Source organism: Saccopteryx bilineata, chromosome 2 (assembly GCF_036850765.1).
Source record: "Saccopteryx bilineata isolate mSacBil1 chromosome 2, mSacBil1_pri_phased_curated, whole genome shotgun sequence".
In the NCBI taxonomy this organism is placed as follows: domain Eukaryota; kingdom Metazoa; phylum Chordata; class Mammalia; order Chiroptera; family Emballonuridae; genus Saccopteryx; species Saccopteryx bilineata.
Genome location: NC_089491.1, coordinates 290,299,351 through 290,311,003, shown reverse-complemented (window position 1 = coordinate 290,311,003; position 11,653 = coordinate 290,299,351). Strand labels below are relative to the sequence as shown.

Below are 11,653 nucleotides of genomic sequence, written 5' to 3'. Positions count from 1 at the left end.
GTGGGCGTGCCGGGTGGATCCCAGTCGGGCGCATGCGGCAGTCTGTCTGACTGTCTCTCCCTGTTTCCAGCTTCAGAAAAATGAAAAAAAAAAAAAAAAAGACTTGACTATTTGGTAGAACTTTCCAATGAAGTACCTAGAATAGAGTTTTCTCTATCCTAAAAATGTTTTTAAATTTTTTTTATTATTATTAGAGATTTAATTTCTTTCTTGGCTACAATTACTAGATATATATATATATATATATATATATATATATAATCAGTTTTGGTAAATTGTAGGTTTTATTTTTTTTTTAAATGAATCAACTTTGCTATTTATTTTATGACCACAATACTATCAAAATACCTGGGGGAAAGTTTTCAAGAGAACCTGGAAAATTACAAGTGCAATACAAATTTGTGTTTTACTTGGAAAGCTCTGGAAGAATGATTATTACTTGGGTTTCTTAGTATAAAATTGTGAGTGACTAGGTGTTGACAAGTTTAAAAGAGCTCAAGGTTTGTAAAAATTTTTAGCCTAGTAAGATTCTGTAGTGTGACAAATTGCATATTTTGTAAGTAGGTATTTTAATTTTTGTATACAGATTAGGAGCACAGTTTAGGAAAGAATAAAAATCTTTCTAGACTATGAGAAGGCAATAAATAGAAAATAGGTGTTATACAAATGGAATATATGAACATAAAGACTATGGGATTTTCAACCAGATGCAATTATACACAGTTTTACAGTTATGTAGTCTCTTACAATGACCAATTATTTGAACCCGTTGAGTTGGTATAGAATATATGCCATTAAAGTATCAGTTCAATTTACAGCAAAATGGTGGGATCTTGATAACATGATACGAAGCGAAATAAGTAAATCAGAAAAAAACAGGAACTGTATTATTCCATACGTAGGTGGGACATAATAGTGAAACTAAGAGACATTGATAAGAGTGTGGTGGTTACGGGGGGGAGGGGGGAATGGGAGAGGGATAGGGGGTGGGAGGGGCACAAAGAAAACAAGATAGAAGGTGACAGAGGATAATCTGACTTTGGGTGGTGGGTATGCAACATAATTGAACGACAAGATAACCTGGACTTGTTATCTTTGAATATATGTATCCTGATTTATTGATGTCACCCCATTAAAAAAATAAAATTATAAAAAAAAAAAAAAAAAAAAAAAGTATCAGTTCAAAGACATAAACAATTTTATTGGTGGTACCTGCGTGTATGGGGAGGAGAACATGTTTATAGTATATACATGTCATATTTCAGGAGACATCGATTTAACAGTGACTTTTTATATTACAAAGTAAGTTTAAGTATTAGTTATTTTAAAAATACCACTGAAACTAAGAATGACATTTGTTAACTATATTCAAGGAACACAGTAAACTAATTGACAAAATTCACCTATCTTGGACAAAATCTTAATCTGTTGAGATAGACTGCAGGATTTAGCTTGCTGACAGAATACCGCACCTGCGAGAATGTGAATGCTAATAAGAGAGCTATAGCTGAGAATACTTAGGTACCTGGCCAATTACTGACTCGTGAGACAGACAGAGCCACGACAAACACAACACCCCATTCCTTATTCCTCTTCTGTTGTTTCCGTCTCCAAATGCATCCGGCACACAGCTGCATTCAGGCAGCACAGAAAACCATCCATTTTACCTCCCAATTCTGTTAACTGTCCCAATGAAGACCCGCAAGAATAATGGTCTTTTGACATACCTGGCAACTTAGAGGTCTTGTCTTGAAGATATTGAGAATGTCTGACTGGTGTTAGAAACTTCACCTCTTTAAATGTAGGATCCATTTCGTCAAACTGCCACCTTCTTTTTTGCGTTTTGCAAGTATGGTGTAGCAGACACATTATATTTAGTTGCCAATCTCCTGAGTTTCAGTATTAGGGGTTTTACATCAGTGTTTGGATGTTTTGCTTTGCCATCTTGCTCTTTTTTACTGTCTTGAAATATCACATTTCTGTGATGTTTACTTTCCATTTTCAGTGTTCCTGACTCTTCAACATTGACTTCTTGGGTTGTATATTGGTTGTACAAGCCTTCCCAAAACTTTTCCTTGATTCTCATTGTTAAAATATCTATAGTTGCATGTCTCATCTCTTCAATAGGCTGAGCCCCTGCTAGAATGGCCTTCTCTTAGTTCGAGCTAATATTTTCACTAGGGTTTGTGAGTGGTTCAGAATGTGCAAGGTATATCCAATATTTAACAAGGTTTTTTTCCCCTCCTTTTTTGGTATCTAGAATATTTTTATTCAGGTCATTAAATGTGCCTAATATTTCCTCTTTTGAGTATCCTTCACTAATCAGGTATAGGCACTCAGAAAATGTCTTGTTTGCTTGTTCAATAAATAATCTTTGTTCATCTTCTCCTGCCATGGTAGTCCAAAAGGACCCAAGTGGTTTCTCATTTTGTCCTTCATGTTCATCCTGGTGACCACTGAGTGAAGAGGTTTTCTCAGCATTCTTCCATTGCCAGCCTTCTACTCACTCAGATGAGCTTTTCTCTCTTCTGCGCTTTCTTTGGACTAACCCAGTATACTATTGATAGTTGCTTTTGCCATGTATTCTACTCTGGTCAGTGGGGTTTGACTTTTCTATTAGTTTGGAAATAGAAGATGAAGCAGGCCTGGCTATAATTTCAGACGTAATGCTTCTTGATAGTGTCTTAGTTCCTTTTACTTCCTAAGAAGAACTAGTTTTGACACTAGATAAAACAGAATTTAATGATTGTAATTCTTTCTCATGAGACCCTTTTCCAGTTGTAACATTGAAAGAGGTTCCACTGATGCTTTGTTTCACGGAGTCCTGGGTATTATTATAATGACTTCTAACTGAAGGAAATGAGAGTTGTCTGTTCGGAGATGTAGCGCTCTCAGATTTAGTGGTAGTTATCATATTTGAGGTTCTATCATTTTTCATGGTTACACTGCTGCAGTCTGTCGGCTGAGGTTTTGTGGAGTTAGAGGTAATGGGTGAAAGTTTCTCTGTTGTCTTAGAATGCTTATCTTTGACTTTGTACAGGGTTCCTAAATGAATTAACCTCAGACTGAACAATTTGGCTATGATAAGATTCAAAAACAGCTTGTTTATAATGGTGAGAAACAGGAGCTCACTACAGTGGAGGGAGGTATCTAGAGGGATGGTCCCCAGTAGCTCAGTCCTGGGATTTATATGTAGAGCATATCTAGTTCTGACTTTCCTAGTGGGGGGACATGGATGTGTAGGGAAGTATGTTGGATGGGAAGGGACCTGGGGTCAGAGGGAGTAGAGGATCCTTGTAATCATTGTCAATATGAGGTCCCAGTCATTGGCAGCAGGAGCCACTGGAATGCCTTAAAAGAGCACAGCCACCATCTAAGAATCCTCACAGCTACAGCGCTGAGCCAAGCAGCACTGCCTCATTGATTCTGTTCTTGGAATACAAACCTCTGACTGATATGTGTGTCTGCTGCTGCGGCTGAGCAGACTGGTTTTCAAAATTCTAAAAATTTTCCAAATATTAGATTTAAGTACAACAAAGGCTGTGAGAGCTCTTCTAACTGAGGGGAGAGAGAGAGTGAAGGTGAGGGTTTTGGAGTCAGACTGACCTGGGTCTGCACTGGCTCTGTTGTTTGCTTACTCTGGACATCCTTTCTCTCATAAATGAAACAGAGACAGGAGCTCTGCTTTGCAGCATTGCTGTGAGGATTAGCAAATGTATGGCAATCACCTTAACACCTATGTTTGTGGTTGGTGCTTAGAAGACACTTGAATAATAAAAGCTGTTCTTAGATTGATTTGGGATTTGCAAGCTGCTAAGACCCTGGCATGCTTCTCCTTCTGTTCTGCTTTCTTTGAAGAAAGAACTGGAAGCCTCTGATTTGACCTATCCCAGGAAGAAAAAGGTTGACTGACTAAACCTTTCATGCACTTGAGGCTGCGATTTACAGCAGAACCCACTCCAGCTTCAGTATTCAGTTTCACTGTTAATCAGCATTTTCGGACAATGGCCTCACACTGCCTGTGGAAGTCTACTTTTATGTATTTCTTTTGATTAGTTTTATTTTAGTAAAGAGAATCTCTTATGCAATGAAGAAGGTCACAGGAATCAAGCATTCATTCATTCATTCCTTCACTCATTCAAAGTGCCTGCTTGAGGCCTAAACACCCTTCTAGCCCTTCTCCCAGACCCGTGTTTCCTCTTCCCAGTTTACTATCACAGGAAGCCCTGGCCCACAGCAGTGCTTCTCAAGTGCATCCACTCACACCCCAGACTTAGATTTTAAAACTTTGGGTCACCGAATCCACATTAGCAGAACCTGCTATGCCTGAAATTAAGATGCATCCTTATGCCCATGCTCCTTAGGGCAATTTTAGGTAGTTTCCCCAAGAGGCCTCAAGACCATCTACAGCGCTGGCCTGGTGGTGGTTTTCAAGGCAAACGAGCTTCATAAGCTTGGGAGGTAGGCCCATCATTGAAGCGACTGTGGTTAAAGTGGCTTTAGCTGCTGCCAACCAAAAGAAAAAAAAATGTCCCCAAATTTTATAAAATTTTTACTGAATTTGAGTCCAGTGATCCAGCCACTCCATTCTCTGATAATCTCCTTGTGAGATAAATTCCATAAAACAAGATCTGTGGCTACTGCACTGTCGTTCACAGTGGTGTTCCGCAACGTCGCTAGAGGGAGGAGGAGCGTTGTGGCCGCACTGGCCGGAGTGCAGAGTGGGTGGGCAGCTCCCAGGACAGAACGATCCATGTTCTGCTAAATAAAAGGATCCAAGAGTCTTAACCTGTTCGACAGTCAGCTCATAATGAAAGTAGCAAAATAAAATTGCGTTCAACTTCAGGGCTGACCAAGTGAAAAGAAACAAGCACATACAATAAGAAAATCTTGTAAGACAACTGATGAGTTTACAGGAACTAGGCAGTAGTTTGGAAACATTTTTATCAAGGCCAAGGGTAGGGCTCAAGTCAGGCCTCCCCCAGGGTTCCTGGGGAAGCTACTTCTCTAGCCAGATAAGCTTATGCTCACATCAAAATTTTCTCTTCTCCACCAATGAGGCAGGAGATGTGGTCAGACATAGCACACCTGGGGAACATAACTTTTCGTATTTTATTGTAGTCCTTATTGGAGATTAGATATCAGAGAAGGTCAATTACTTTTTCTTTTTTTGAGTAAAAAATTTGTCTAATCTAATCTGCTCAGGGTTATTATCAATAATTTACCACTAAATATTTGGTAACTACTAACAGTTCCAAAATGGCATCTCATGTACTAGCTCTGACCTATTAGAGTAGTTTCTAGAATGTTTTGGGTAGAGGAGGATTCTAAGGTTTTGACCATTCTCGGAAGGAAAGAAAGCCTACTGTAATTAGTCACAACTTTATGAGTACAGGAGGGAAGAAAGCAACCTATACATTCCTCTCGGTATTATCAATAGGAACACTCTCTTCCTTACCCCATCCCAATTCACTACTCCTGAAACGTGGGACTTCATTGATTCCTGGCTTCTTTTGCTTCTTTGCTTTGCTAATATCTATGTTATCAACAAGGCCCTTCTGAAACCTCTCTCTTCCTTTGCATTTCTCTAACCCTAACCTTGGTCCAGGTCAACTTTTTAGACTTTCAAAGCAGTTGTCACTTAGAAGGACATAGTACATAGTCCAGGCAATGCCAACTGTGTGCCCAGAAATAACCCAAGTTAGCAGATCCTTGAGAATCTTGCCATTCTGAGCTTCAGTCTTCCCTTAGCCTCCCAGGTATAAAAACTCAATCATGGCCCCCAACGGGGCCCAGAGGGAAATGATTTATACGAATCAAAATCATAGAAGATTGGTATATAAAGAATTATAGTGGGGAAAAAAATGCACTTGCCTTAAAGTTCTTTGATCTGCACATTTGTTCCTGGTGAGAAATCTCCATGCAAATCAGAAACTGATTAGAAGGGGGTTTGGTGAACGTGCAGCCAAGATAGGGACCAGCTGTGTGGTCTAAGGGAGCCAAACCATGAAGGCCCATCTCCACGTAGGAATGTCTCATCACCATTTCCCCTGGACAGTTCTGGTGAAGGCCTGTCCATGCTCCACTCTTTGCTGATTTCATGGTAGTGATGTGCCTCTGCCAACAAGCTCTTTAACAACACGAATATCACTTTGGCTACTGTGGACTTGCTTTATTCAGTTTGTCCCAAACAAACCTGCCTTTTCATATTGAGTGTTGATTTTATTAACTGTACCCTTGCAGTTTGGGGGGCTTCCATGCTCTCATGCCTACCTAGCCCATTCCCTAGCTGCTTAGCTGGATTTACCACCTCCAGATTTCTAATTAATTCATTTGCCTAAAAAGACCTTTAATCATCTAACAATACCTCCCATTTGATGGGCCTCTAGTTGACAAAGCCCTTCCGCAGACGGTGTCTCATGAAGTCCTGACAAATGGCAGCGGTAAACCATGTAGTCCCATCCCCATTCCACACCCTTGGGAACCGAGACTCAGAGAAACTTCCATGCCTGCAGCTAACTTGCCCCAGCACCAGGCCCGGGACCATGTTCCCCCCCCCACACACACACACACACACTGCACCTTCTCCCCTCTTCTTTTTCCACTAATGATGCTGATATAAGTTCTTAGTCTCCTCTCAGAGTCGTGAAATTCCTAATGATGGGTTTTCAGACCCCCACCCTGTGTCTGACATCCTGTTCCCTATCTCCCAGATTTTTTATTCTGCTTAGTCACATGAACCCTGTTCCCATTTTTGCTTGCCCTCGCATTTCAGTCCCTGCATTGGCAGCTGCTAAGCAGAGAGAAAACAAGCTCCGAGTGTGCTGCTGGGTCCCATTGGAGCTACAGGGGGTATCAGTTTGGCAGGTCACCTTCCGCTGGCACTAGGCTCAGGACCCTGAGATGGCAAGGGACAGGGGAGGGACAATTGGCTGGGACCTGAATATTTTCAATGCATGTTTGACTCTCATTTCCATTTAGGGTTCCTCATTAGGCCACCGAGGCGGTGCCGACCCGTTCCTCATTTTGAGTTGGCAGGGCCCAACAGTTCCATTAGTGCAATATGCACCAGCGGGGCTCCAGGGAGAGGAAGGAGGCTGAAAGGACTGGAGTTTCTGGTCCAATTTTTTAAAGAAAAGAAGAGAATGAAAGACCCACAAAACTTAGAAACACTCTCTTCCTTTGGCTCATTCACATGGAAATGCAGGTCTGATGATTATGGACAAGGAGGTGATGACCCATGGAGCAGGGGTCAGGGTGACCTTCAGCTCCTCTGCTTTAACCCCAGGTGCCAGCAGGACTCACCTCCTGAGCCACTAGTGCCAAATGGGAAACTTTTATGTCACGTCATTGGACACTTGGCAGGAGGAAACATGAGTGTCCCAATTACTAAACTCATGAGCACTAAGACCCCAAACAGCCCTTCCCGGTGCACATACTCCCAAACAGCGGGTGCTGGGAAAATTCATCAAGCACAAGAAGCCCCTCTGATTGCTGTACGGTGTGAGGCAGAAGGAGGAGAGCAGTAGTGACATTGGCAGCGACTGTCAGAGGCTCCTCAGAGGGCTGCAATACGCTGGGTGGGTGTAAGGCTCAGACCTGGTGGGTGTCCAAGTAAATGCAAGGAAAGGACGCGGTGGATCCCATTTCTTGAAACTTAAAGAAACAGGTACTGAAACAAGATCAATGTTTTGCAACCCGAGCTCTTGTTGACAAATGTAGATAGCAGCACCCCATCTATTATTAATCAACCTGCTTGTCAGGTAATCAGTAAACACGCTGCCCTGAGCACAGCATTCCGGACAACTCATGGGAAAATGCCAGCCCTGGTTTCACTGGCACAACCTTCACTTACATTCAGTGGATTCTCAACCCACCCTACAGCCACTTAAGGAGGTGGGCAGGGTGGTATTAACCCTCCCATCTTACCAATAAAGAAGCTGAATCTCTGCATGTAAATGATTTGTTTATAATTAGCAGAGTTAAAGCTCAAACCCAGGACTTGCGGCCAACTCCAGTACTTCTTCCAGACATTCACTTCCAGGTTAACCCATGTGGTCAGGATTGGGAAGGGGCATCAACTTTGAGACTGAATAACTCTCAGTTTGAAGATAAGTTTTATGACACAGGCTTTCTGAAGATCCACCAACTGCCAGACTTTCTTTTAGAGGCCTGAGTGAGTGGAGGCTCTCATCTCAAGTAACAGCCTAATATTAATGCAATCAAACATAAATTGCACCCTTCAGTTTACCAAGCTGACTTCCATACGTGGTTCTTTTTGCGCTTTCCAGCTGGCCTCCAGATTTCAGCTTCCCTTTGCTGCTCCTTCCATGACTGCTGACCGCTTTCTTTTCTTTATTTGGGTTTATTGTCTTTCTTGCTGCCTTCTCTTCTCTGTTTGTTGTTGGGGCCCAGGAAATATGTGTCCACTGGAAGACAGAAAATAAAGCCATTCAATGAAGCCACATATATGGGGATATCCTACAAGCACTGGAACTTCTCTTAACACCACGTACGATGTGCCTGGAGGGCACTTTCCCATTATATCAGACAGGCTGTCGAGCTGCAGCAGCCTGCCTGTGACCTCAGCCACCTAGACTCCTGCCTAGGGCATAAAGGGGTTTAAAAGGTGGAGATTGACTCAATTTACAAATGTGGATCCCATGACCGCGTGATGTGAATCCTGAGAAGAAATTGATCTACTGTGATAGACTCTTCATTGTCAATTGAAGGCCCAAATTTTATGAATAATAAGAGTCTAGGGACAATTTGCTAACAGGGTCTTTCATGTACTTTTTATACAGGGAAGACTGTCTGGCTGAGCTCTCAGCTTCCCACGCTATGCCTGGCTTGTTTACTCTAAGTCAGGGGTCTCCAAACTTTTTACACAGGGGACCAGTTCACTGTCCCTCAGACCGTTGGAGGGCCGGACTATAAAAAAAAAAAACTATGAACAAATCCCTATGCACACTGCACATATCTTATTTTAAAGTAAAAAAACAAAATGGGAACAAATACAATATTTAAAATGAACAAGTAAATGTAAATCAACAAACTGACCAGTATTTCAATGGGCACTATGGGCCTGCTTTTGGCTAATGAGATGGTCAATGTCTGGTTCCATATTTGTCACTGCTAGCTGTAACAAATGATATGACGTGCTTCCAGATCCATGACGCGTGCATCCCGTGTTACCGGAAGTAATACTGTACGTGAGCGACACCGCGCTTTGTGGTGCCACCACATACAGTACTCCAGGAGCATCCGCATCCTGTGCTCCTCTCACTGACCACCAATAAAAGAGGTGCCCCTTCCGGAAGTGCGGCAGGTGCTGGATAAATGGCCTCAGGGGGCTGCATGTGGCCTACAGGCCATAGTTTGGGGACCCCTGGTCTAAGTCAACAACACAGGGAAGCCCTGATTTTATCTTTCGACCAGTGAACTGTGACCTGCCTTATCCAATCAAAACTGCACAATTATACTCTCATTTGCATACATACCAATCATTCAGAAATGCATGATTCAGACCAATCAGAGCTGTTTGAATTTGGAAACCTCATTTGCATAAAATTGGACCATTTGGAACCCGGGCCAGGAACTTTTTCTGTAAAAGGTGGCCTCCCCTTTGTCTCAGTGGCACCCACTTTTGTTTTCTACTGGAGACTGCCTTTCCCCTGGTTTGCAAACTGTCTCAACTGAAAAATGTCTCTCCTTTCTGCACCTCTTTGGGAATTCTGGTTTGCACAAGTAGGAAGTGATTTCCCAAAAGTTACATGGCTAGTCAATAAAACAGAGGCTCATTTCAACTTGTGTTATTCACTTTTTCTCCTATAATCTGTAAGACTGAAGGATTGAGAACAGTATTCAGCTCCTTTTTAGATGGGAAAGCAAACCATACAAGTCCACATTGCCAGAACAAAAATAAATGAAACTAAGATTTGCATGTGGAGAATCATGAGTTGCTAATTTTTATTTTTATTTTTTAGTTTAAGTTTTCAAGATATATTTGGCTTTCTTTTTTTTTCAATAATATTTATTTATTTATATTTTATTTTATTTTTTAATTAAATTTAATGCAGTGACATTGATAAATCAGGGTACATATGTTGAAAGAAAACATCTCTAGATTATTTTGACATTTGATTGTGCTGTGTACCCCTCCCCCAAAGTTAAATTGTCTTCTGTCACCTTCTATCTGGTTTTCTTGTGCCCCTCCCCTCCCCCAACCGCTCCCTCCTTCTTCGCCCCTTCCTCCTCCCCCCCACCTCCTACCCCTGTTGCCATTACATTCTTGTTCATGTCTCTGAGTCTCATTTTTATGTCCCTTCTATGTATGGATTCATATAGTTCTTAGTTTTTTTCTGACTTACTTATTTCACTCCGTATAATGTTATCAAGGTCCATCCATGTTATTGTAAATGATCCGATGTCATCATTTCTTAGGGCTGAGTATTCCATAGTATATATGTACCAAAGCTTTTAATCCACTCGTCCTCTGACGGACACTTGGGCTGTTTCCAGATCTTTGCTATTGTGAACAATGCTGCCACAAACATGGGGGTGCATTTCTCCTTTTCAAAACAGTGCTATGGTGTCCTTGGGGTATATTCCTAAAAGTGGGATCACTGGGTCAAAAGGCAGTTCGATTTTCAGTTTTTTGAGGAATCTCCATACTGTTTTCCACAGTGGCTGCACCAGTCTGCATTCCCACCAGCAGTGCAGGAGGGTTCCCTTTTCTCCATATCCTCGCCAGCACTTATTCTGTGTTGTTTTGTTGATGAGCGCCATTCTGGCTGGTGTGAAGTGATATCTCATTGTGGTTTTAATTTGCATTTCTCTAATCATTAGTGATGTTGAGCATTTTTTCATATGCCTATTGGCCATCTGTATGTCCTCTTTGGAGAAGTGTCTATTCATCTCTTTTGCCCATTTTTGGATTGGATTGTTTGTCTTCCTGGTGTTGAGATTTACAAGTTCTTTGTAAATTTTGGTTATTAACCCCTTATCAGATATATTGTCAAATATGTTCTCCCATTGTGTAGTATGTCTTTTTATTCTGTTCTTGTTGTCTTTAGCTGTGCAAAAGCTTTTTAGTTTGATATAGTCCCATTTGTTTATCCTGTCTTTTATTTCACTTCCCTGTGGAGATAAATCAGCAAATATATTGCTCCGAGAGATGTCGGAGAGCTTACTGCCTATGTTTTCTTCTAAGATGCTTATGGTTTCATGGCCTACATTTAAGTCTTTTATCCATTTTGAGTTTATTTTTGTGAGTGGTGTAAGCTGGTGATCTAGTTTCATTTTTTTGCAGGTAGCTGTCCAATTTTCCCAACACCATTTGTTAAAAAGGCTGTCTTTACTCCATTGTATTTCCTTACCTCCTTTGTCAAATATCAGTTGTCCATAGAACTGTGGGTTTATTTCTGGGTTCTCTGTTCTGTTCCATTGATCTATATGCCTGTTCTTATGCCAGTACCAGGCTGTTTTGAGTACAATGGCCTTGTAGTATAACTTGATATCAGGAAGTGTGATACCTCCCACTTTATTCTTCTTTTTTAAGATTGCTGAGGCTATTTTTGTTCTCTTTTGGTTCGATATAAATTTTTGGAATATGTGGTCTATATCTTTGAAGTATGTCATTGGTATTTTAATT

The 11,653-nt window shown here is 41.3% G+C and overlaps 1 pseudogene; it reads right to left on the bottom strand.

The window, feature by feature from the left end:
* Nucleotides 1–1,734: 1,734 nt before the first annotated feature.
* LOC136324306 (cytoskeleton-associated protein 2 pseudogene) lies at nucleotides 1,735–6,267 on the bottom strand (annotated as a pseudogene).
* Between the last annotated feature and the right edge of the window lie 5,386 nt (nucleotides 6,268–11,653).